Source organism: Lithobates pipiens, unplaced genomic scaffold (genome assembly GCF_037356315.1).
Source record: "Lithobates pipiens isolate NorthernLeopardFrog02 unplaced genomic scaffold, aLitPip1_a1.2 Scaffold_13, whole genome shotgun sequence".
NCBI classification, from domain to species: domain Eukaryota; kingdom Metazoa; phylum Chordata; class Amphibia; order Anura; family Ranidae; genus Lithobates; species Lithobates pipiens.
The window spans coordinates 113,834,875-113,860,769 of NW_027507718.1; positions in this window are offsets into that span (position 1 = coordinate 113,834,875).

Consider the following 25,895-nt stretch of genomic DNA (forward strand, 5'->3'; position numbering starts at 1 on the left):
ATTACCAGCCCCCTTACATCAGAGTGTCCCATTAGTACCCCCTTACATCAGAGTGTCCCATTAGCACCCCCTTACATCAGAGTGTCCCATCAGCAGCCCCCTTACATCAGAGTGTCCCATCAGCAGCCCCCTTACATCAGAGTGTCCCATCAGCAGCCCCCTTACATCAGAGTGTCCAATCACCAGCCCCCTTACATCAGAGTGTCCCATCACCAGCCCCCTTACATCAGAGTGTCCCATCACCAGCCCCCTTACATCAGAGTGGCCCATCACCAGCTCCCTTACATCAGAGTGGCCCATCACCAGCTCCCCTTACATCAGAGTGGCCCACTGAGCCATCGGCCCACCGGGAAACTCCCTGTAGTCCCGATGGCCAGTACATGCCTGTGTCATTATATGTTAACGACACCCCCATTTCAGCTTGCATATCGCACTGTGAACTGACAGTTCGGACATGAATCGGATCGCATATGTGTGAATACACATGCGATCCGATTCTGGTCCGAACAGAAAAAAGGGTCCTGAACGCGTTTTTGGACACAATATGGTATGATATCAGCCACACTATCTGTTTGGCTGACATTGCACCGCACAGATATCACATGTAATGTGAACAGCAGTGGCGATGCGAATTACATGCGATGTCTGGCATCGCACTAGTGTGAACCCGCACAGTGCTCAAACAGCATTATGAAGGCCAAAGGAACACCCAGACAGGTCAGGGATGAAGTTGTGGAGAAGTTTAAAGCAAGGTTTGGGTATAAAAAATATCCCAAGCTTTGAACATCTCACAGTGCACTGATCAATCTTTCATCCAAAAATGGAAAGAGTATGGCACAACTGCAAACCTACGAAGACGTGGCCGTCCACTTAAACTGACAGGCTGGGTAAGAAGAGCATAAATCTGAGAAGCAGCCAAGAGGCCCATAGTAACTCTGAAGGAGCAGCAGAGATCCACAACTCAGATGGGAGAATAACTTTGGGCAAGTCCAAAATATGTGCAGCAGCGTGCCCCTGTCACTCTGGCACCTCCAACACAATGCTGGGGTGTTCGGGTAGTAGGAGTGCAAGACATGTGGGGTCAAGTACCACCTTATCATGAGTTTGTAATTAGTTTCTTGTACCTTCGTACAAGTGGAAGATTTCAGGGCAAGCGCAATCATACATTGAGTCTGGCCCAAGTAAATGTACAATTCAGGTTTTTTTCCCATTTACTCAGATATAATGGGGGGTGTGTTATCCGTCTGGGAAATCAGGAAGTTATATATTGTGGATAACGTCCTTGGGAGTCTTTCCTCTCCAGAGCAAAGAGTCTCCAGAGACGTGAGGGGTCTGTCGAATTTCTGCGGGTCAGGTATCGATACAAGAAAGTGTCTTAGACGTATTGCCGTTCAGAACGGTAGCTTAACCACTTGCCGACCAGCGCACGACGATGTACGTCGACAGAATGGCACGGGCAGGCAAATGGGCGTACATGTACGTCCCTTTAAATTTGCCGCCCTGCCATCGGGAGCGCGCCACCGGCGGCGCGCTCCCGCGCTGGTCGGGACCCCCGTGAGTCCGGGCATCACCTCACGGAGCGGCCGAATGAAGAAATGCCGTTGTAAACAACATTTCTCCATTCTGCCTAGCAACTAGTGACGCTGATCTCTGCTCCATGTGATTGGAGCAGAGATCAGTATTCACTAAATGAAAGCCCAACCCCCCCATAGTTAGTAACACACCCCTAGGAACACTTAACCCCTACACTGCCACCCACTGGTTAACCCCTTCACTGCCAGTGTCATTTACACAGGAATTTGCAGTGATTACTGTATAAATGACAATGGTCCCAAAAATGTGTCAAAAATGTCCGATGGGTCCCCCACAATGTCGCAGTCACAATAAAAATCGCTGATCGCCGCCATTACTAGTAAAAAAAATAATAAAAAATTATTAATAAAAATGCTATAAAACTATCCCTATTTTGTAAACGCTATAACTTTTGCGCAAACCAATCAATAATCGCTTATTGCGATTTTTTTGACCAAAAATATGTAGAAGAATACGTATCGGCCTAAACTGAGGGAACAAAATGTTTTTTTATATATTTTTGGGGGATATTTATTATAACAAAAAGTAAAAAATAATGCGTTTTTTTCAAAATTGTCGCTCTATTTTTGTTTATAGCGCAAAAAATTAAAACCGCAGGGGTGATCAAATACCACCAAAAGAAAGCTCTATTTGTGGGAAAAAAAGGACGTCAATTTTGTTTGGGAGCCACGTCGCACGACCGCGCAATTGTCAGTTAAAGCGACGCAGTGCCAAATCGCAAAAAGTGGTCTGGTCTTTGGCCAGCAAAATGGTCCGGTCTGAAAGTGGTTAAAGACACCTGACTCACTTCGGAGTGCTTCTAGAGAGGGCCAGGAGTTGTTCTGCACAAAATGTCTCGCAAAATGTCTCGCAAAATGCTGCGAAATCTTGTATTCCAATAAAATGGAAAAGTCAATCCCCCCCAATGGTAACTAGCTGGATTCAGAGGGTAGAAGACATCAGGAGAATGGAGGACCTGCTGTACACAGCGAGACAACAGGAAGAAAAATATAAAGTGACATGGGAATTGTGGCTACACTTCATCCAGTCTCTCCTCCAGCACACTACTTGAGATCACTTGCTTTCCTCTACTGTCCAATTCTACATTCCTTTCACCGTTAGCACATGGCTAGGCCTCACTCTGAATAAGTCCAGTACATTTTCCTAGCAGCTATTTTCAGGCAGGGGTCTGCAGTCCCCTCTGTGTTAGCAACCATTTCAGATGAAAAGGATAATTGTGCTGATACTTGGTGGACTACTGATCCCTGCAAGTCCGGTGCAAATTCTGCCAACCCTCCTGGCTGCAGCGACTCAGCTTCAACAACACCACAGTCTCTCCCTCTGGCTCCAAATCCAATCCTGGCATGTCTCACCCAGAGCTTTTCACTGTGCTTCTTACTCACCGACCCCGGCATGGATCCCTCCTGAATGACTTTTCTGGCAAGGGCCACTACAGCCTAACACTCGATGATCTCAGTTCTTCCACCTGACAACTCCTCCAGCACCAAGCTGACCATGAGTATATATAGGAGGTCTGCGCCCTGCCAATCCTAGCTGGGGATTGGTCAGGGCTCCCAGATACACTCCATGTCATTCTCACTCTCTGCCCTGCCTCTTTTCCAGAACCTTCTCACTGGAAACAAAGGAGGTACCAGAGAGCTGAAGCACATGTCGGTCACCTGCTGCTACACTAAACCATTCCCCTGCCCCCAGATCAAAAACAAGCAGGCCTAGTTCACAGCTAGGCCTGCCTAAATTTACCTGCACTGGCTGAACATACAAAAACACTACTCTAGCACCTAAGGTAGAGGGTGCTACATTAAGTAGTGATTGTACAGCTTGTATAACAGTGTAAATTTGCTGTCCCCTCAAAATAACTCAACACACAGCCATTAAGGTCTAAACCACTGGCAAAAAAAGTGAATACACCCCTAAGTGAAAATGTCCAAATTGGGCCCAAAGTGTCAATATTTTGTTTGACCACCATTATTTTCCAGCACTGCCTTAACCCTCTTGGGCATGGAGTTCCCCGGAGATTCACAGGTTGCCACTGGAGTCCTCTTCCACTCCTCCATGACAACATCCCAAATCTGGTGGATGTTAGAGACCTTGCGCTCCTCCACCTATTTGAGGATGCCCCACAGATGCTCAATAGGGTTTAGGTCTGGAGACATGCTTGGCCAGTGCATCACCTTTTACCCTCTGCTTCTTTAGCAAGGCAGTGGTTGTCTTGGAGGTGTGTTTGGGGTCATTATCATGTTGGAATACTACCCTGCGTCCCAGTCTCCAAAGGGAGGGGCTCTGTTTCAGTATGTCACAGTACATGTTGACATTCATGGTTCCCTCAATAACTCCCCAGTGCTGGCAGCACTCATGCAACCCTAGACCATGACACTCCCACCACCATGCTTGACTGTAGGCAAGACCCATTTGCCCTTGTACTCCTCACCTGGTTGCCGCTACACAGGCTTGACACCATCTGAACCAAATAAGTTTATCTTGGTCTCATTAGACCACAGGACATGGTTCCAGTAATCCATGTCCTTAGTCTGCTTGTCTTCAGCCAACTTTTTGCGGTCTTTATTGTGCATCATCATTAGACGAGGCTTCCTTCTGGGCTAACAGCCATGCAGACCCATTTGATTCAGTGTGCGGCGTATGGTCTGAGCACTGACAGACTGACCCCCCGCCCCTTCAACCTCTTCAGCAATGCTGGCAGCACTCATATGTCTATTTCCCAAAGACAACCGCTGGATATGACGCTAAGTTTCTGAAACACACCAACCTACAGTCTGTCTGTAGGTTGGTGTGTTTCAGAAGCTTTTTTACTGTGATTATTTCACATGCAACATATATGACCCATCTTTACTTCAATTTTTTTATAGATTTTTTGAATTGTTACACATAAATCATTTTTTGCATGTTATAAAATTACATGAATATTGTTTTTACACACATTTTCACCATTTATATTTGTGCAACTTTTTGTGTTTAGTTATATTGTTTGGATTAATTATTTAATGTTATAAGTTTGCGGCATTTATATTTTATATTTTCACCTTTTGGAGACGGGTGCAGAATTTATTTACCTTTACATATGACGCTGAGCACTTGCACTCAATTTCTTTGGTCAACCATGGCAAGGCCTGTTCTGAGCAGAACTTGTCCTGTTAAACCGCTGTATGGTCTTGGCCACCATGCTGCAGCTCAGTTCCGTGGTCTTGGCAATCTTCTTATAACCTAGGCCCTCTTTATGTAGAGCAACAATTCTTTTTTTCAGATCCTCAGAGAGTTCTTTGCCATGAGGTGCCATGTTGAACTTTCAGTGACCAGTATGAGAGTGTGAGTGATAACAACAAATTTAACACACCTGCTCCCCATTCACGCCTGAGACCTTGTAACACTAACGAGTCACCTCACACCAGGGAGGGAAAATGGCTAATTTGTCCCAATTTGGACATTTTCACTTAGGGGTGTGCTCACTTTTGTTGCCAGCAGTTTAGACATTAATGGCTGTGTTGAATTATTTTGAGGGGACGGCTAATTTACACTGTTATACAAACTGTACACTCACTACTTTACATTGTAGCAAAGTGTTATTTCTTCAGTGTTGTCACATAAAAAGATATAATAAAATATTTACAAAAATGTGAGGCGTGTACTCACTTTTGTGAGATACTGTATATATGCAGTGGCACACTGATCTTCCCATTGAAAAGCTGTGCGGGGGAGGGGGGTCAGGGCAAGTGTAATAATTGGAGGACAGCAGCCTGAGTTCCCACCATAGCTAAAGAACTGACCACACCATGCTCTCCTGCTTAGTCTGGTCATTTTGTTTTTATAGGAAAGCAGGGGGGCTGGCAGGAACACCAGGGATTTCAACAAAGGAAGCAATACAAAAAGAATCACATAATTTTTCATACAAGTACATGGTACAGCAGGCACATATCAGGAACATGAAATGTTGGGTTAACACATTCTTTAACCACTTCAATACCAGGCACTTAAACACCTTCCTGCCCAGACCAATTTTGAGCTTTCAGCGCTGTCGCACTTTGAATGACAATTGCGCGGTCATGCTACACTGTACCCAAATGAAATTTTTATCATTTTTTTCCCACAAACAGAGCTTTCTTTTGGTGGTATTTGATCACCTCTGCGGATTTTATTGTTTGCTAAACAAATAAAAAAATACCGAAAATTTTGAAAAAAATATGTTTTTTTTGTTTTAGTTTCAAAACTTTGCAAATAAGTAAGTTTTCTCCTTCACTGATGGGCACTGATGGGGTTACACTGATGGGCAATGATAAGGCGGCACTGATGGGCACCGATGAGGTGGCACCAATGAAGTGGCACTGATGAGGTGGCATTGATGGACACCGATATGTGGCACTGATAGGCGGCACTGATGGGTGGCACTGAAGGGCGACACGGATAGGCACTGATAGGTGGCACAAATTGGCACTGATAGCTGGCACGGATTGGCATGGATGGGCATGGATAGGTGGCACAGGTGGACATGGGTAGGCGGCACAGGTGGGCATGGGTAGGCGGCACAGGTGGGCATGGGTAGGCGGCACAGGTGGGCATGGATGGGCACTGATAGGTGGCATGGATGGGCACTGATAGGCGGCACAGATGGGAACTGATAGGCGGCATTGTATTCTAATATATTGTACTAATGGATGCCAATCAGTGCCAATCAATAATGCATGCCAATCAGTGATGCCTATTGTGGGCACTGATTGGCATCCATTATGGGCACTGATTGGCATCCCTGGTGGTCTGGGGTGGCATACCTTGTCCTGGGCATCCCTAGTGGTCTGGTGGCATCCCTGGTGGTCCAGTGTGGGCATCCTCGGGGGGGCTGTGCTGATAATCGATCAGCACAGACCCCCCCCTGTCAGAGGAGCAGCCGATCGGCTTTCCTCTACTCGCGTCTGACAGACGCGAGTGAGGAAAAGCCGATCACCGGCTTTTCCTATTTACATGTGATCAGCCGTGATTGGACACGGCTGATCACGTGGTAAAGAGTCTCCATCGGAGACTCTTTACCGAGATCGTAGTTGCCAGGTGTCAGACTGACACCCCGCAACAACGATCGCCGCAATGCGCGCCCCCGGGGGCGTGCAGCGGCTCATAATCCTGATCACGTCATATGACGTCCGGTCAGGATTATGCAACCACTTTGCCACCGTCTATTTGTTATAGGGCGGGCGGCAAGTGGTTAATGCAGCTTTGTGATAATACATAGATACATCATTAAATGTTTTATTTAAATACAAATAATGTGAGTACCTGAATTCCCCCCTTGCAGTTTAAGGAGCTAATCAGTTCATGTGCTTATATGCATGCTGATAAGAAGAGAAACCAGTGACAGAGAGATGAGCCCATAGCTGAAACCAAAAGAAGGAGCACCAGATGAGAAAGTGGAGCTCATCACTGTGTGCTTCATCTTTCACTGTCCAGTAAATATCTGGGCTCAGAGAAAGGGGCATCAAGTTGAAGAAAAGAAGTTGTGCATGGAACAACTCTGATGTAAAGAAAAATATTGTAGCAAAAGTTTGCTTTTGATTTAATCTTTGAATGAAGGTTTTACCCTTTTATGACCAGGCCATTTTTTGATATGTGGCACTGTGTTATTTTAAGTGATAATTGCGCATTCATGCAATGCTATACCCAAAATGTTATCATTTTTTTTCACACAAATAGAGCTTTCTTTTGGTGGCATTTGATCACAACTTGGTTTTTTATTTTTTATTATATAAATGAAAAAAGACCGTCACTTTTAAAAAAAATTAAAAAAATATATATTTTTTTACTTTCTGCTAAAAACATATCCCATGAAAAAATGTATAAAATAAAACCTCTTAATAAGTTTTGGGCAAAATGTATTCTGCGACATGTCTTTGGTAAAAAAAAATCCAAAGAAGTGTATAATGATTGGTTGCCGTGAAAGTTATAGTGTCTACAAGCTATGGCATATATACTGGAATTTCTATTTATTTTTTATTTTTAATACTAGTAATGGTGGTGATCAGCGACTTATAGCAGGAGGGCGGAAAATCTGACACTAACTGACACTTTGTGGGAACTAACTGCCATTGATACAATCAGGGACATTACAGTGATAAGTGTTAAGAATATGTTGAATATGCTGTTTACACTCACAGAGCTGTGTTCCGTGAAACTTAGAGCTGATCTCAGGGCGTCAGTGGTCAATCACTGACCGGGCCCCAGTGATTGGTATGTGCACAGCACAGCCGGATGGGCAAGCGCATGCACTCCCTACCTGGAAATGCAGAATCACATATATATATATATATATACACGTGATTCTGCACAGCCGGACTGCACTGTAGCACTAAATGTACAGTGCACAGTTGGCATATTGTTAAGTTCAGTTATAGGAATAGTACAATTGCACTAACGGGCATTTATATTTATATTATTTATACAAATTCAGCTCTGTCATTTCAAAGCCATTGTTTATAATTTTTAGGGACTCGTTAATGATTGGAATGGTACCACTGGATTGGCTTAGGGCCAATGTGGTGCCCATATTTAAAAAGGGATCAAAGTATTTACCAAGTAACTATAGACCTGTTAGTCACATAGTTACATAGTTAGTCAGGTGGAAAAAAGACAAGACTTCTATAGTCAGGTAGATACTGGAGAAGACCAGATAGACGAGTTCTTGCCAGAAAAAAATATTTTACGCAACAGACAGCATGGATTCATGAAAGATAGAAGTTGTCAGACAAATCAGATTTTTTTTTATGAGTAGGTAAATAAAACCTTGGACAGAGGGGTGGATGTGGACGTGGTATACTTAGATTTTGCAAAAGCGTTTGACACAGTTCCCCGCACATGGCTACTGTGTAAGTCTACAGGCCTGTAAAGATCAATTTGTAAATGGACAGAAAACTGGCTAAAAGACAGAATTCAAAGAGTAGTGGTTAATGATTCTTACTCTAAATGGTCTAAGGTTGTCAGTGATGTACCCCAAGGTTCAGTGTTGGGAACCTTACTTGTTAATATCTTTATAAATTATATATTGTCTGGGATTAAAAGTACCATTTCAGTCTTTGCAGATGACACCAAGCTATGCAGTGGAATAATGTCCTTACAGGATGTCTCCAATTTACAAGCCGACCTCAATGCTCTGTCTAATTGGGCAACTAAGTGGTAAAATTAGGTTTAATGTTGATAAATGTAAAGTTTTGCACTTGGGTGCTAAGAATGTGCATGCATCATACATACTAGGGGGAGTACAACTGGGGAATCAATGGTAGAGAAGTATCATAAGTAGTGATGGACGAACTTCTGACGGGACGTTTTGCGAACGCGAAACGCGAATGCGGCTGATAGTTTGCGAACCGTAATGTTCGTGGCGGGCCCCATTGATTTCAATGGGAGGTGAACTTTACAAATCTACAGGTCATATTTGCAGCCACAAAATAATTACTAGCTGTGCCCACATAGTCCCACCACATGGCCAATGGCATAACACATGTATGAGGTGAATCTGGGATCGACAACTACAAGCATTCTTTTTTTATATGTGAAATTCTGACAATTCAGGACTCAGGAGCGCATAAGGCAATGGAGGAGAGGGAAGGTCAGGGTAGGCAAAGAAGAGGGTGCAGGAGATGATCACCAGCACTGTGATATAGAGCACTGACACCTGCACCGTGATAGAGTGATCTGACACCAGCACCGTGATAGAGAGCACTGACCTCAGCAGCGTGACATAAAGCACTGACACCAGCACCGTGATATAGAGCACTGACACCTGCACCGTGATAGAGTGATCTGACATCAGCACTGTGATAGAGAGCACTGACATCAGCAGCGTGACATAAAGCACTGACACCAGCACCAAGATATACAGCACTGACATCTGCACTGTAAGCAGCCCCAGGAGGAAGTCAGCATAGCACAGGGATGGTGGGAGCCCCTCATAATGAGCATAGCACAGGGATGGTAGGAGCCCCTCATAATATGCACAGCAGAGGTACAGCCCCAGGAGGAAGTCAGCACAGCACAGGGATGGTGGGAGCCCCTCATAATAAGCAGCCCCAGGAGGATTTCAGCATAGCACAGGGATGGTGGGAGCCCCTCATAATATGCACAGCAGAGGTACAGCCCCAGGAGGAAGTCAGCAACAGCACCGAGATAGAGAGCACTAACAGCAGCACTGATACCAGCAACTTGCTGCTGGGCCCCAAAAATATGACACCACACAACCTCTTCAAACAGGAGGGTACGGACATATAGTACGGTGTGGAAGTGAGCCAAAAGAAGAAAGAAGGTCTGTGTGCTCGATTAAAAAAATATTTTATAGACATATACATGGTCTACTGGTCACAAGTGTTGAATTACTCCGAGATCCATGCCTCATTCATTTTTAGAAATGTGAGGTAGTTAACACTGTCGTGAGCTAGGCGAGTACGCTTATCGGTCACGATCCCCCCTGCTGCGCTGAATGTCCTTTCGGACAGGACACTGGACGAGGGGCAAGCCAACAGTTCGATTGCAAATTGGGCAAGCTCTGGCCAGAGGTCAAGCCTGCCCACCCAGTAGTCCAGGGGTTCATCCCTCCTCAGAGCCTCCACATCGGCCGTTAACCCGATGTAGTCGGACACCTGTCGGTCTAGGCGTTCCCTGATGCTGGATCCGGATGACACCAGTCGATAGGTCGGCTGAAAGAATGACCTCATATCAGAAGTCACCAACACATCTTCAAACCGGCCTCTTCTTGCAGGCGCTGTTGGATTGGTACCCGCAACTCCTTCTCTGGGAGTGGGAATTGCTCCTCTGCCAGCGCACGCAAAAGCAGAATGCAGCATTTCTCGAAGCAAGGCCTGGAAGTGCTCCATTCTGACAGCCCTCTGTGACGGCGGTAACATTTCCGCCATTTTGTGTTTGTACCGGGGTCTAAGTACGTTGCCACCCAGTACTGGTCCTTGACCCTTATGCTTTTTATACGGGGGTCCCTATTAAAACACTGGAGCATGAAGGCCCCCATTTGCACTAAACTGGAAGCGGTGTGGTGGCCTGGCTCCTGCTCATCATCCAGGATAATGTCGTCCTCTTCATTCTCCTCTCCCCATCCACGCACAACAACAGGGATCCCAGAAAGGTTTAAAGCATGCTCTTCTTGCTCCTCCTCATCCGCCCCGGCACCATCCTCCTCTGACTCCTCTTCAGACTCCTGTTGTTCACTTGTCTCAGATAGAGTAACCCCCCCTCGGAATTCATCCAGCATTGCGACTTCCTCATCTTCCCGCTCCTGCTCCTCCACAGCTTGATCAATGACACGACGCAATGCACGCTCCATAAAGAAGGCATAACGTACCATGTCACTGATGGCGCCATGGCTGCGACTGACCAGTTTGGTGATCTCCTCAAATGGCCGCAGAAGTCTGCATGCGTCGCGCATGAGCAGCCACTGGCGCGGTGAAAAAAAACCCAGCTCCCCAGAACCTGTTCTGCCGCAGAGTTCATACAGGTAAACGTTAACTGCACGTTTCTGCTGGAGCAGCCTATCAAGCACATAGAAGGTTGAGTTCCATCGCGTCGGGCAATCGCAAATAAGACGTCTGACTGGCAGATTGTGTCGCCGCTGAATGTCAGCAAGGCAAGCCATGGCTGTGTAAGATCTTCTGAAATGGGCCGAGATTTTCCTTGCCTGCCGCAAGATGTCCTGGACCCCAGGGTATTTGACCATGAATCGCTGCACGACCAAGTTTAAGACGTGTGCCATGCATGGCACGTGCGTCATTTTGCCCTGTTTCAATGCGCTAAGCAGATTGGCACCATTGTCACACACCACTTTACCAACTGTCAAATTGAGTTAGCCACTGATCTGCCTGTGAACGCAAAGCTGAAAGGAGTGCCGGGCCAGTGTGGCTCTTGGCTTCCAGGCACAACAGACGCAGCACGGCATGGCAACGTCTCACCTGGCATGTCGAATAGGTTCTGTGGATCTTGGGCGGCGCAGCGGAAGAGACGCTAGTAGCAGAAAAGGAGGAGTCAGCCGAGGAGGAGAGGGAGGAGGATGGAGTAGGAGGAGAAGGAGAAGAAGAGCCAGGCCTGCATGCAATCCGTGGCGGTAAAACCAAATCTACACGGGTGCCACGGGTTACATGCTTGACGGCCGTCAGAAGGTTCACCCAGTGGGCAGTAAAAGTGATATACCTTCCCTGCCCGTGTTTGCTAGACCACGTGTCTGTGGTCAGATGTATCTTGGCACCGACACTGTGTGCCAGAGATACATTCACTTGCCGCTGAACATGGCCATATAGCTCTGGGATGCCCTTCTGTGAGAAATACTTCCTTCCTGGGACCTTCCATTGTGGTGTTCCAATGGCCACAAATTTTCGAAAGGCCTCCGTGTCCACCAGTTTATATGGCAGTAGTTGGCGGGCTATCAGTTCTGCCAAGCCAGCCGTCAACCGTTGGGCAAGAGGGTTATCCGGCGTCATAATTTTTTTATGCTCGAACATTAGGCCCACGGAAGCCTGCCTTTTTGTGGGAAAAACGTGAGCTTGGCGTGATGGAAGGTGGAGTGGAGGACAATTGTGAGGAGAGAGGAGAAGAAGTAGAAGACGAGGCTGGACGGTGAGAGCCTGGAGTGTGGCTTTGTGTGTTCCGTTGCTCCCACTGGGCTCGGTGATGGCAGCTTCTTAAGGCGGTCGTCCCTAGGTGAGTGTTGGGCTTACCGCGACTAATGCGTTGACTGCAAAGATTGCAGATGGCAACACTATTGTCAGCAGCGGACACGTTAAAAAAAGCCCATACTGCGGAGCCATGTGCCCGTGTCGTGGGAGCGCCATATGTGACCGTACATGGTCGATGACTCGCTCCTGATACATTAGCAGTCTGCTTTGTCCCTTGTGTGCAATGTAAGTTATTCCTGCTTCTCCTCCCTATCTGATGGTCCATATCTCCCTCTGAACTCCCCTCCTCTTCCTCTCTTGTGGGCACCCACGTGACATCACTAGACACGTCATCATCGATGTCACCTTCCCCACCGCTATAAGTAGAGATCTCGGAGTAGGCAGCAACACCGGGGACCAACCTCCTCCTTGGGCTGATCTGGGTACTGTTGTCAGACTGCTGAGTGGCGATTGTTGCTACCTCCTCTTCCTGATCCAATGCCAAGAGTGGCTGTGCATCAGAAATGTCTTGATATGGATCGGAAAATAATTCCTGTGACTCAAGCGGAAGGTATGTGGTGGTGTTGGTGGTAGTGTCTTTGGGGGTGCACATAGCAGAGAGTGAAGAAGAGGGTGCAGATCGAGAGGATGAGGAGGGTACAGAAGAGTAAGGCTGAGTGAGCCACTCAACCAATTCTGGTGCTTCCTTTGACGTAATCACACGCACCTTCTGCAATTTCCCACTTTGGCTCAAGCCTGTTGATCCTGCCCTACCCCTACCACCCCTGCGGAAGGGCCTGCCTCTTCCTCTGCTGTCATTTTTTAAATTACCCTGTGACAAAACTCTCTACAGAAGTGCAGTATGTATGTGGAAGAAGGTATATAACACCCCGCTTCTATCTGTTGTTTTTGGGGGCCACTGGTCTATCACACCAGTTACAATACTTTTTTTTGGATTGCGTTTGTCACTCCTTGTAGTATCGCTGCAGAACCGCTCAGCAGTCACAATGCTGCACAGTGGAAACGCACTATACTATGCTTTCTATATGTGCAAGTATTTTATATGTGTATTACACAACTATATACTACACACCAAATAGTACACCTATACCAGTCCTTAAGGACCTTTGTGGAACTAGTAGGTTGTGATTAGCAGACTGTACCTCACTCAACCCTATATATACTGTAGTACGCTATACCTTACCAGTCCTTATAAGGACCTTTGTGGAACTAGTAGGTTGTGATTAGCAGACTGTACCTCAGTCCCTATACTGATAAAGGACTGCTGCAGAATAGGGCAGCAGTCAGCAGTAGTGCACCTCAACCCTATATATTGTGGACCTATACCAATCCTTAAGGATTAGCGGATGTACCTCACTCAACCCTATATACTGTAGTATGCTATACCTTACCAGTCCTTAAAAGGACCTTTGTGGAACTAGTAGGTTGTGATTAGCAGACTGTACCTCAGTCCCTATACTGATAAAGGACTGCTGCAGAATAGGGCAGCAGTCAGCAGTAGTGCACCTCAACCCTATATATTGTGGACCTATACCAGCCCTTAAGGATTAGCAGACTGTATCTCACTCAACCCTATAGACTGTAGTACGCTATACCTTACCAGTCCTTATAAGGACCTTTGTGGAACTAGTAGGTTGTGATTAGCAGACTGTACCTCAGTCCCTATACTGATAAAGGACTGCTGCAGCATAAGGGCAGCAGTCAAGTATAATATTATTTCTATATTTGGAAGAAAGAATATTTTACGTGTACAACCCTATTATCATACCAGTCCTGAAAAGGACCTTTGTGGACCTAATAGTAACAGCTAATGATTAAACTGACTATCCCTCACTGCTACACACAGCTTCCTGTCTGTCCCTCTGTACACTGACAAAACACAGGCTGCTGCAACAATCACTTGAATAGCAGTGCACTCAAAGCTATATCCTGTACTACACCATACCAGTCCTGAAAAGGACTTTTGTGGACCTAATAGTGACAGCTAATGATTAAACTGACTGTCCCTTTCTGCTACACACAGCGTCCTGTCTGTCCCTATCTGCACTGACAAAAGACAATCTGCTGCAACAATGACTTGAATAGCAGTGCCTCAAACCTATATCTTGAACTACACCTATACCATACCAGTCCTTAAAAGGACTTTTGTGGACCTAATAGCTAGCGATTTGGGTCACTGCAGTCTCTCCCTGCTCCACACAGCAACCTCTCCCTATAGTGACAGTAGAAAGAATGTAAAATGACCGCCGGATCGGGTCTATTTATAAGTTAGGGGGGATGTCCAATTGGCCATGTGCTGTAATGTCTCAATTGGCTGTCCTGTACCCCATGATGGATGTGTCATCATAGGTCAAAGTTCTTTTACACAGAAAACACGTAAGTCCGCCGGGCGAACAGCGGCAATAGTCCGCCGATCAGGCGAATCGCAAACAGCCGAAATTTGCCGCAAATCGTTCGGCCATCCCTAATCATAAGTTCAATAATAACATGAAATGCCAAGCTGCAGTTTCCAAAGTGAGCAAAGTCCTTTCTTGTATTAAGAGAGGTATGGACTCCAGAGAGAGAGAGAGATATAATGTTGTGCCTGTTCAGGATCTGAACTTATTCTTTCTTGAAGTGAGATTAAGGGGGGGGGGGATATGATCATCATGTACAAATACATAAGTGGTCCATACAGTGAACTTGGTGTTGAGTTATTCACTTTAAGGTCATCACAGAGGACAAGGGGGCACTCTTTACGTCTAGAGGAAAAAAGATTTAATCTCCAAATACGGAAAGGTTTCTTCACAGTAAGATCTGTGAAAATTTGGAATAGACTCCCTCCAGAGGTGGTACTGGCAAGCTCAGTAGATTGCTTTAAAAAAGTCCTGGATTCTTTCCTAAATGTACATCATATAACTGGGTACTAATATTTAAAGGTAAAGTTGATCCAGGGAAAATATGATTGCCTCTCGGGGGATCAGGAAGGAATTTGTTCCCCTGCTAGAGCAAATTGGAGCATGCTCTGCTGGAGTTTTTTGCCTTCCTCTGGATCAATTGCTGGTAAAGGATTGCATTTTTTTATTTATTTTTTGGTTGAACTAGATGGACTTGTGTTTTTTTTTCAACCTGACAAAACTATGTAACTGTTTAAATATGTATATTTCAGAAATATTTAGAGAGATAGAAATGTGTTCTATGCCAGTGATTATTTTAGCTGTGCTTGGATGCAACTGAACATTGGGGAATCTTGTCAGGATTCACCATGTACACTTATCTTATGTCCAGTGGCGGAACTACCGCCATAGCAACACATGCGGGCGCTATGGGGCCCGCAGTCAAGTGGGGCCAGGTGAGGATAGGCGCCCTGACTCTGCGGGAGATAGCGGGCGGCTCAGCGGGTGAGAGCGGGCGGTCCGCGGGTAGTCCGCGTGTGGTCCACGGGCAGCTCCGCGGGTGAGAGCTTGCGCTCCGCGGGTGGTCCGCGGGCGGCTCCGTGGGTGAGAGCGGGCGGTCCGCGACTCCGCGGGTGGTTCGCGGGTGGCTCTGTGGGTGAGAGCGGGCGGTCAGCGGCTCCGCGGGTGATAGTGGGAGGCGGATGAGAGTGGCCGGTCCGCTGGTGGGAGAGTGGGCGTGAGCGGGCTGGCCAATCAGGGAGCTGACGGGCGGGAGAGCATAGAGATGACATCATCTCTCGCCGCCCTCTCATCCCTGCAGTGCAGTTCCCCCCTCACTGTGCAGGCAGCCAGGAAGCAGAGAGATGACATTATCTCTCTGCTGCCTGACTGATAATCTGCGGCCTGACTCTGTGACACAGCAGAAAAGTGGCAGAGCAAGTGACAATCCATAATGTGTGGCAGGCGACGTGGCAAGTGACAACTCGGGACGTGGCAAGTGACAATCCGTAACGTGTGGCAGGTGACGTGGCAAGTGAAAATCCATGACGTGGCAAATGACAATCCATAATGTGTGGCAGGCAACGTGGCAAGTGACAACCAGGGACGTGGCAAGGGACAATCCGTAACGTGTGGCAGGTGACATGGCAAGTGACAACCTGGATGTGGCAAGTGACAATCCGTAACATGTGGCAGGTGACGTGGCAAGTGACAATCCGTGACGTGACAAGTGACAATACGTAATGTGTGGCAGGTGACGTGGCAAGTGACAACCCGGGACGTGCAAGTGACAATCCATAATGTGTGGCAAGTGACAATCTAGGATGTGGCAAGTGACAATCTGTAATGTATGGCAATCTAGGACGTGGCAAGTGACAATCCGTAATGTGTGGCAGGTGACGTGGCAAGTGACAACCTGGATGTGGCAAGTGACAATCCATAACATGTGGCAGGTGACGTGGCAAGTGAAAATCCGTGACGTGACAAGTGACAATCCGTAATTTGTGGCAGGTGACGTGGCAAGTGACAACCCGGGACGTGCAAGTGACAATCCATAATGTGTGACGAGTGACAATCTAGGATGTGGCAAGTGACAATCTGTAATGTGTGGCAATCTAGGACGTGGCAAGTGACAATCCGTAATGTGTGGCAGGTGACGTGGCAAGTGACAACCTGGATGTGGCAAGTGACAATCCGTAACATGTGGCAGGGGACGTGGCAAGTGAAAATCCGTGACGTGGCAAGTGACATTCCGTAATTTGTGGCAGGTGACGTGGCAAGTGACAATCCGTAATGTGTGGCAGGTGACGTGGCAAGTGACAACCCGAGACGTGGCAAGTGACAATCTAGGACGTGGCAAGTGACAATCCGTAATGTGTAGCAGGTAACGTGGCAAGTGACAATCCGGGACGTGGCAAGTGGACAATCCGCAACATGTGGCAGGTGACATTCTGCAACGTGTGACAAGTGACAATCTGCATCTGGTGGCAGGCGACGTGGCAAGTGGACAATCCGCAATGTGTAGCAGGTGATGTGACAAGTGACAATCCTTAATGTGTGGCAAGTGACAATCCAGGACGTGGCAAGTGACAATCCATAATGTGTGGCAAGTGACGTGGCAAGTGACAATCCAGGACGTGGCAAGTGACAATCCATAATGTGTGGCAAGTGACAATCCAGGATGTGGCAAGTGACAATCCATAATGTGTGGCAGGTGACTTGGCAAGTGACAATCTGGGATGTGGCAAGTGGACAATCCGCAACATGTGGTAGGTGACATTCCGCAACGTTTGACAAGTTACAATCTGCATCTGGTGGCAGGCGATGATGGCAAGTGACACGCTCAGGGATCCCACTGATTTTGCATTATGGTGAGTTGAACTATTTCATTTTATATAACAGATCAGAAATTGGTTAAAAGGCCTGGAGGTCAGCAATGTGTTCCCTTCAGGGGCTGCATACAGTATACTGCATACTTTATTGTTCAAAATTAATATAAGCTGTTGCCTGGGTACTGTGCCACATGGGTGTGGTAGTCTGTTGTTTAATGGCATTAGTTCATTTTTTTTTGGTGGGGGGGGGGCCATACAACATTTTGCTATGGGGCCCTGTGATTTCTAGTTACGCCCCTGCTTATGTCCTACTGTAAAAATGTATTTTATTCTCTTAAAATAATGACTATGACTTATTGATACATTGAGAATGTTCACACAATAAATTGTGTTAATATTCACTCCATTTATTCAGTCACGTGCAGATGAAATAATTTGTGGTTGCATGACTGAATGACTGATGTAAATCTTTAGTAAATCAGTCCCGTGATATCAGGGGCCACAAGAAATTAATGTTTTCCTAGTATCTTTACACATTTGTTGATATAAAACCTGGAAATACCTGGAAGTTTAGAGGCTATGACCTAGGAGTAGTACATTAGGAAATTTTTAGAACATCACATATTCAAGTCATCGTAAATGAACAACTAAAGCAAACAGTCAAAACAATAGCGATAAATGAAACACGTAAGAAATGCATATACAAAAAATAATAATGTGAATAGTATAAAAATCTATATCTGTGTTAGTATTTTAAGGATTTTTTAAATCTAAATCTAATTCTTATAATTCCTTTTTCCTGTTTGTATCAATGTTTTTATGACATATAAACAAAGCAGGATAATTTCCTTTGATCATTGTAAAAAAAATGTAATTAAATATAATTAAAGTCATTTTTTTCTGTAGGAACACCTGCCCACATAGTATTATTCAGGAGATGTATCATGAGATATTTGTACACTAACCTTTCCACAAGCCATGCCAAGCTGGCAGGCAGAGAAGAGTGCAGAAATCCACTGCAATGACTCAGGGTGGATTGGTGCATAAACATTAATTTGCATATGCATAATTAGTAGCCTTATTTGATAAATACTTTGAGAGCCTGCGTAAATTATCTTCATGTTATTCAGAATGTGATCAAAAGCAGCAGTGTTACATTTAGAAATCATTTGTGACAGCTTCATAACAACCAGTAATTAGAACTCAACTGCCAGAAAACTGATATACTTTTATTTGCTGTTACATGCGTATTCAGTGACATTTCTACATGCTTTGTTTTTACATGCTAAGTTAATGCATTTTAATATCAGATTTTTTTTATGTTTGCTGGTGATTTTGATAACAAATTAAAAAGTTTTATGGTGTAAATAAATTTATTCAAACTTTTCCATGTGCTGAATGAAAAGTGAATGAAAAGTTGAAGGCTATGGCTAGATAAACATGAAAAATTCTTTAAAATGTGGTCCTCATGGATAGTCTATTTTCAATTAAACCATAGAGCCTTACATGTATAGCCATATGTGATTGGTTGGTCAACCCCTGGGGATGTGGAAATTTCCCTTATCCCCCTGCCCTTCATCTTCATTCACAATACTCTGTCTTTCTTTTGTTCTCTCATACTCAATATTTTCCTCGTTCCTCTTACACAACTTTGGATAACATAAATAATAGCCTTGCACTCTGAAATTAGCTCTAGTCCTTTACAGTTCCTTCGTTCAGGGCCGCTGTTAGAAATCATGGGGCCCCATACAGCCTACCTGACGGGGCCCCATTGACCCCGCCCACAACCCATCCTGGCTCCGCCCATAACCCCACCCCTGCCTCCACGCTGTCAGGGCAGGAGGCAGGAGCTGGAACATTTAACATTTACAGCGCCCCACCAATCATAACTGCATCTGAATGGGAGAGATGTCAGTGTTTTGACATCTGTGCCCATTCAGTTTGTGTCTTCATACGGAGCTTTCAATCAGGTCTGCATGAAAAAGGACCTAATTGCAAAGCTTGGGTGAAAGGTTATGAAAGGAGAGTGGTTTGGGGGTGGTAAAAATGCAGCTTGGCTATGTATTTTTACTGTCCCTTCCCCCATCACATGTGTAAAAGTAGCATCTCACTATGCGCTCATGGTCATTATCATTATGATGATCAGAGCACAGCAGGTGCTGTGTGGCTCTGTCAGTGTAACATAACTGTGTAATGCTGACTTTGTTATGGCTGTGCTGAGTTATAGTCTGTAACACACAGTACAGTCATATATCAGGAAAGTCAGCACCACACAGTCATGTTACACTGACAGAGCCATACAGCACCTACTGTGCCCTGATCATCATAATGATAATAACCATGAGCACACAGAGTCTAGGGACTGCACATGCTACAATAGTGTGACCTGTCAGTGTGTGTGTGTGTGTGTGTGTGTGCAGGGGACTGCTTGCCTGTGCACCACTGCCATTGTCCAGATTACTCCTGCTGCTCTGTCTGTCTCAGCCGTCCCAGTGATAAGTCCCTCAAGCTGCAGCACTTACTGGATGAAGGGAGCCGTATAACAGTAATATCCATCCGCCGGAGAGGCATACAGTGAGCAGGAAGAACTTTAGTTTGTGCAGGTATACTGAGAACAACATGCGGCACAGCATTGTATCCCTGCACCCGAAAATAGAAAAAAGTCCCTCTTCTGCTTTCACCTCCTGGGCCCCTCTGGTAACCTGATGGGGCCCAGGAAATGAATATATATTCCTTATATATGTTAGTAATCAAGTGGGTGCAGGTTAATATAGTTATTTTTTTTTTTTTTTAGCTAGAAGTTAAAAGCTGCTCGGGCCCCCCCTGCTGGCCGGGCCCGGTACAACAGGGCTGGTTGTACTGCCCTATCAGCGGCCCTGCCTTCGTTATTATATATTAATAGAAATTTCTTGTTTTGGACTGGTATATATTATAGCTTCCTGGAAAGCTGGGGATGTATTAGATTCCTTGACTCTTATAATATATTCATTTATTTGGCATATTGTCAAAGATCATTTCTTATTTGTGCCTTAATGTAATTGCCCTGTGGACCCTGAGATGACATTGCACAACATGGTGTGTATGTGTATGCTATGTACTTATCTGCATTACTCTCTGTCTTTGTACTTGGTAAAACTTTAATAAAAACTATTACATAAAATAAAAGATTTCTGGTGTCATACTGAAATGTCCTTTTTATTGCAATGTCAATTTCAAGTGTATTTCCTTTGCCATCATATTTGAATATTCCCATTTTGTGTTTGTTATGCATTCTCATTCAAAGAGTATACCTAAAAATAATAATTATTACCTGTCTAGTTGTTTCTTGGGGCAGGTTTATACATAAGGCTCTTGTATTGTTCAAGGGACTTGCAATGTGCAACTAGAGGACAATTAAACACCCATGCCTTAAAAGCATTATCCCTTTGTCATGGCATACATCTAGTTTACATCTGATAATGAAGATCTGCCAGCACAATATGGAGAGGCTGAGGTAAATTATGGTAAATAAAACCTCCCAACCTCCTCCTTAACATTACATAGAAGGAGAAAACTAAGCAGGATTTTTAGGTGGGTAATGTTATCCCAATTTGACTGCAAAAAGTCCCTCACCATTTCTTTTAGAGCCAGCATTAGGGGATGGGCATTCTGGGTAACTGCCCATTACTCCTATCTGCAGAGCAAAATTCGGCATTAGGTTCCGGAGCACAGATCCTTCCAGCATTCTTCAGTAGACTAGGAACCCTATCGCCCCCATAACATGGAGCAGTGCTCCTCAAATGTAACTGTAAAGAATGGCCAAGTACAGCTGACGCCACACACAGCTGCCTATAGCTTGCCTGCTGGAAGAGGGGTGTAGAGCGGGGCCAGGTAGGCAACATTGTTGTGGGCATATATACTTTTTTGGCTGTCCACTCCCTACCGTATGATCTCCACTGGCACCAATGAAAGGGACATTATGCCCTCCTAACACCAGTAAAAAAAAGACAGTATGCCCCCGCACCCCGATTGACATTGACCAGCAATGCATGGGCATTCCTCCACCCACTAAAAACTGACCCATTCACTATTCACGGTTGCTTGTTTATTATCTGTATATTATCACAACTACCTATTTGTTGGCTTCATATTGTCACCATTGTCGGTTGGTTGTCCTTATGTTGTCATGATTATTCGTTTGTCTCAGTTTTTGTTGAATTTTTATTTTTTGCCTACATATCCAAGGACCATGTTTTGCAAAGCACACTACATGTACCACTATTAAGCCCTCAATTTCTATTTTATTTATTCTATTTTATTTGGCACACCAGTATTATCCCAATTTTTGCCAATCTGCATTGTGAGCCTATTAAAACGTAAAAAAAAAATTGAATCAACATAATCTTGTACAACATTCATATAAAGGAAATCTTTACTGTCTCTTTTTCTTCTGCATATTATTAGTATTAATAATTGTTAATAGTTAAATTATCTTTTGTGTTGAGGTTCATGCCTGTCTCCCAAACTCTCGCTGGGGGCACAGTAATAAAGTCATATTTTAAAGGTGGGTGGACAGTGGAAAATCTCAAGAATATTGCATTGCATTGTCATACATGCTCCTGAGACTACAAGCAGGCTTGCCGAAATATTTTTTGCAGGTACATCCCAATGTTGTCACCATCAGGAAGCTTGCCCTGGGCAGTGACATGCAGCGGCCATTGCAGAACTTTCACATAGGCAGGAAGTAGTTGAAAATATTCTATAGGAGATCAGTGGTGAAAATGGTATTAAAAAAAAATGGAAATAGTTTATGATAGACAGTGCTTTAGGCAAACTAAATGTAAACCAGTCAGGGACAAGATCTAGTTAAAGGTAGGTATGTTGCTATTAAAAAAAAAAAAAAGGTTTAAAAAGCATTTTAACCAAAAAGGGTTACCATTTACCACTCCTGCTGGCTGCACTGCTAATCTCTCCTGTCATGATGGAATATGCCGATTAAAAATCTTCAGCATCTAACACCAGCATCCTCTGGGACTGTGACATCATAATGGGCGGGGACATCGTCCGGTGATGTCCCTATATAAGTCGCCGCGCACTGCGTCCACGCCATTGTGAGCGGAGAGAGCGACGAGGCAACATCTGAAGAGAAGAACAGAAGAACAGAAGACGGCGACAGAAGACCGGGCCACCGCCTGTAAAAGAGCTAGAAGAAGGCGCGGTGGCCCAGCAAGAAGTACCGAAGAGGGGGACAAGACCCCCGAAGTCAGAAGAAGAGGGCGGCGGGGAAGAAGAAAGCTGGGCTCCTCCGCTAGCAAAAGAGCTAGCAGAAGATAGCGGAGGAGTCCGGCGAGAAGACCCCCGAAGATGGACAGAAGACCCCCGGAGCTGTGCAATAAACTATTTTAACCCTTGTGTGTTGTGTTTTTTTTTTACTTTTTTTTAAAGGTGAATGGGTAGGGGTACATTGTACCCCATACTCATTCACATAGGGTGGGGGGGGCGGTATCCGGGGGCTCCCTTATTAAAGGGGGCTCCCGGATTCCAATAAGCCCCCCCACCCGCAGACCCGGACAACCAACGTCCAGGGTTGTCGGGAAGAGGCCCTTGTCCTCATCAACATGGGGACAAGGTGCTTTGGGGTGGGGGGGGCCACACGGCCCCCCCTTTCCCAAGGCACCCCCCATGTTGAGGGCACGCGGCCTGGTACGGCTCAGGATGGGGGGCACTCGCTCGTCCCCACCCCCTTTCCTGGCCGGCCGGGTAGCGTGCTCGGACAAGGATCTAATGTGGACATAGGGGGGGACCCCAACGGCAGCAGATTTTTCGGCGTAGGGGTTCTTCTGTAAGTCCATACCAGGTGACTACCTGGAGACGCGCTCAAAATGAGCGGACTTTTCTCCAGGCGGGAAAAGTCCGTTCATTTCAAAAGTACGGTGGACTGGCACACACACGGCCGGATTTTCCGCCGAAATGCGAGTTCGGCGGACAGATTGGAGTGCAAAAATACTTTCTTAGTCCGTCTGACTTTTGGGTAAAAGTATACAAAAGTATACTGGCTACAGTATGTCAGATTTTTGAATCTCAAAGTGGTACATTGTTTTGCATGGAAATTTGGTGTTTTATATTGTAAGCCTGTAGACATCTCGGGTATGATAAATTGTGAAACATGAACTCATAAATTATAATATAATAAATAACTATAAATAGTTATAAAAAATATATAATAATAATAATAATAATAATAATATAAATAAAATGAATTTCCCTACGATTCACTATTGCTCAATTCTGCAAGTATTCTAATTTACTATATCTTTTTCCTAGCTGATCTAAAACCACTTTAGAAGTAAAGGGACACATTTTGGTTGCCATGGACAATCTCAATTTTCCAGACAGAAAGAGCAGTATATATATATATATATATATATATATATATATAAAACTGCATGCAGGGCATTGGACAAAGCACTGGGGACAAAGGGGTTGTGCAATGATTTGATACAGTAATGTAATCTGTAAAATTACAGTGTACTGTATGTGTTATGTTTTGTGTACTTTTTGAAATTGCCGCTGGGCTCCGCCCCCATACGTTGCGACACTGGCAAGGAACGGAGCCCCGAAACACAGACATCGGGCAGATGATCCAGCAGAGGACACAGCGGGGAGACATCACAGGATCCTGGGGACAAGGTAAGCACACTGCACCAGGATTATGCAATGCAACCCCGAATGTGGCTCGGGGTTACCGCTAATGGTACTGAAATTTAACGCCGAGCCACACTTGGTATTACTGCCAGTAAGATTAAAGATCCAAGGTGTCAATAAAAATCTAAAATGAATGTGAGTTTATTTCTTTGACATTTTGTTTTTTGTTTATGTTTGTGTACCAATGGTATCTATTTAGATGTTTATACCCTGCATACAATGAGATGGTCTCTTTTTTTTAATAAAAGCATTATTAATGTACTTTTTGTGCTTAGTGCCAACATATTTATGACTAAACAGTTTACAGGAAGTAAAAGAAATGATCAGTGTAATGCACAATTGTGAATGTAGTATACAATAATTTTGTTAAATCAATAAAATAACAATAACAATTTTTCTAACTCGTGGCCAGTGCAGCTGTAAAATGCACTCCAAAGCACCTACGCCTGACACTTTGGGGTTGATTTACTAAAACTGGAGAATGCAAAATCTCGTGCAGCTGTGCATGGTAGCCAGATTCTAACTTCAGCTTGTTCAGTTAAAGCAGAGGTCTCAAACTGGTGGCCCTCCAGCTGTTGCTAAATTACAAGTCCCATCATGCCTCTGCCTGAGGGAGTCATGCTTGTAACTATCAGCCTTGCAATGCCTCATGGGACTTGTAGTTTTGCAACAGTTGGAGGGCCACCAGATTGAGACACCTGAGTTAAAGGGTAACTCCATTTTTGTGGGTAAAAAAAAAATTGCAAATAAAGGAAATTTAATATAGTGTGTACAATTGCAATACAAGTCATATTGTAATTGAATGTTATTAAAAATTACCTTTCCTTTTAAATCTGCAGCCACTGTAATTTTCTATTATTTCAAAGCAATATGGCTACATGGAGTTGTTCTGTACACATAATTTCCTGCTTGTGTGATTGGCTCACCAATTTTTATTTTTGATGAGATATAAAATTTTTATTTTTGATGATATATTTCCAATAGGAACACATCTAAAGGGATGCAGGCCCAGCAGTTTTCCTGATTAGTGCTCTGCAGCTGCCACAGCTGACTGATTATGAAACCACTCCCATTAGACTCACTCAGCCCAGAGGCAGACAAACTCACGTGGATTTCTTCCGAATAATAAAAGGTAGGAGTCTGCAACAAAGGTTACACTTTATCGACAAAAAAAACCCCAAAAAATGGAAGCTGATTGGTTTCTGTGCAGTGCTACACCAGTTGCAGTTTTGCACTCCCCAGCTTAAGTAAATCAACCCCTTTGTATTTCTACCTACATCCCCATTAGCTTAACTCGCGAAGACTGGTGTTACCAGGGGTGGGAAGCAAGGTAAATATCTCTCCCACAGGGCACAAACAGTCGTTAAAAACATACTAGTAAAGTGGGGAAGGGCACTTTTTAGTTTCAGTATCATCATTGGGGAGACTTCCAAGGATACACAAACAGAAATAAAATATCACAGGCATTCTAACCCTTCAAATTTTAATTCTATACACATTTTAGTAAAGAAAAGATAAAAGAAACTTTCATTTAGATTTCACCCAAATTGAATGTTCAGTCTATTAAATTGTGTTACTTGTAAGTAAAAAAAGTGCCACAATCTAATCCCATTGTCAATCACACTGTTCAGTAATGCAGATCTACGTAATTACAATTATTGACTCCTGAAAAAAAAATGCTGATAAGCTGTTACCACCACGTATTCACCATAAATGACATATCTCAGTCCCCGCCGGTAAATGTGGGG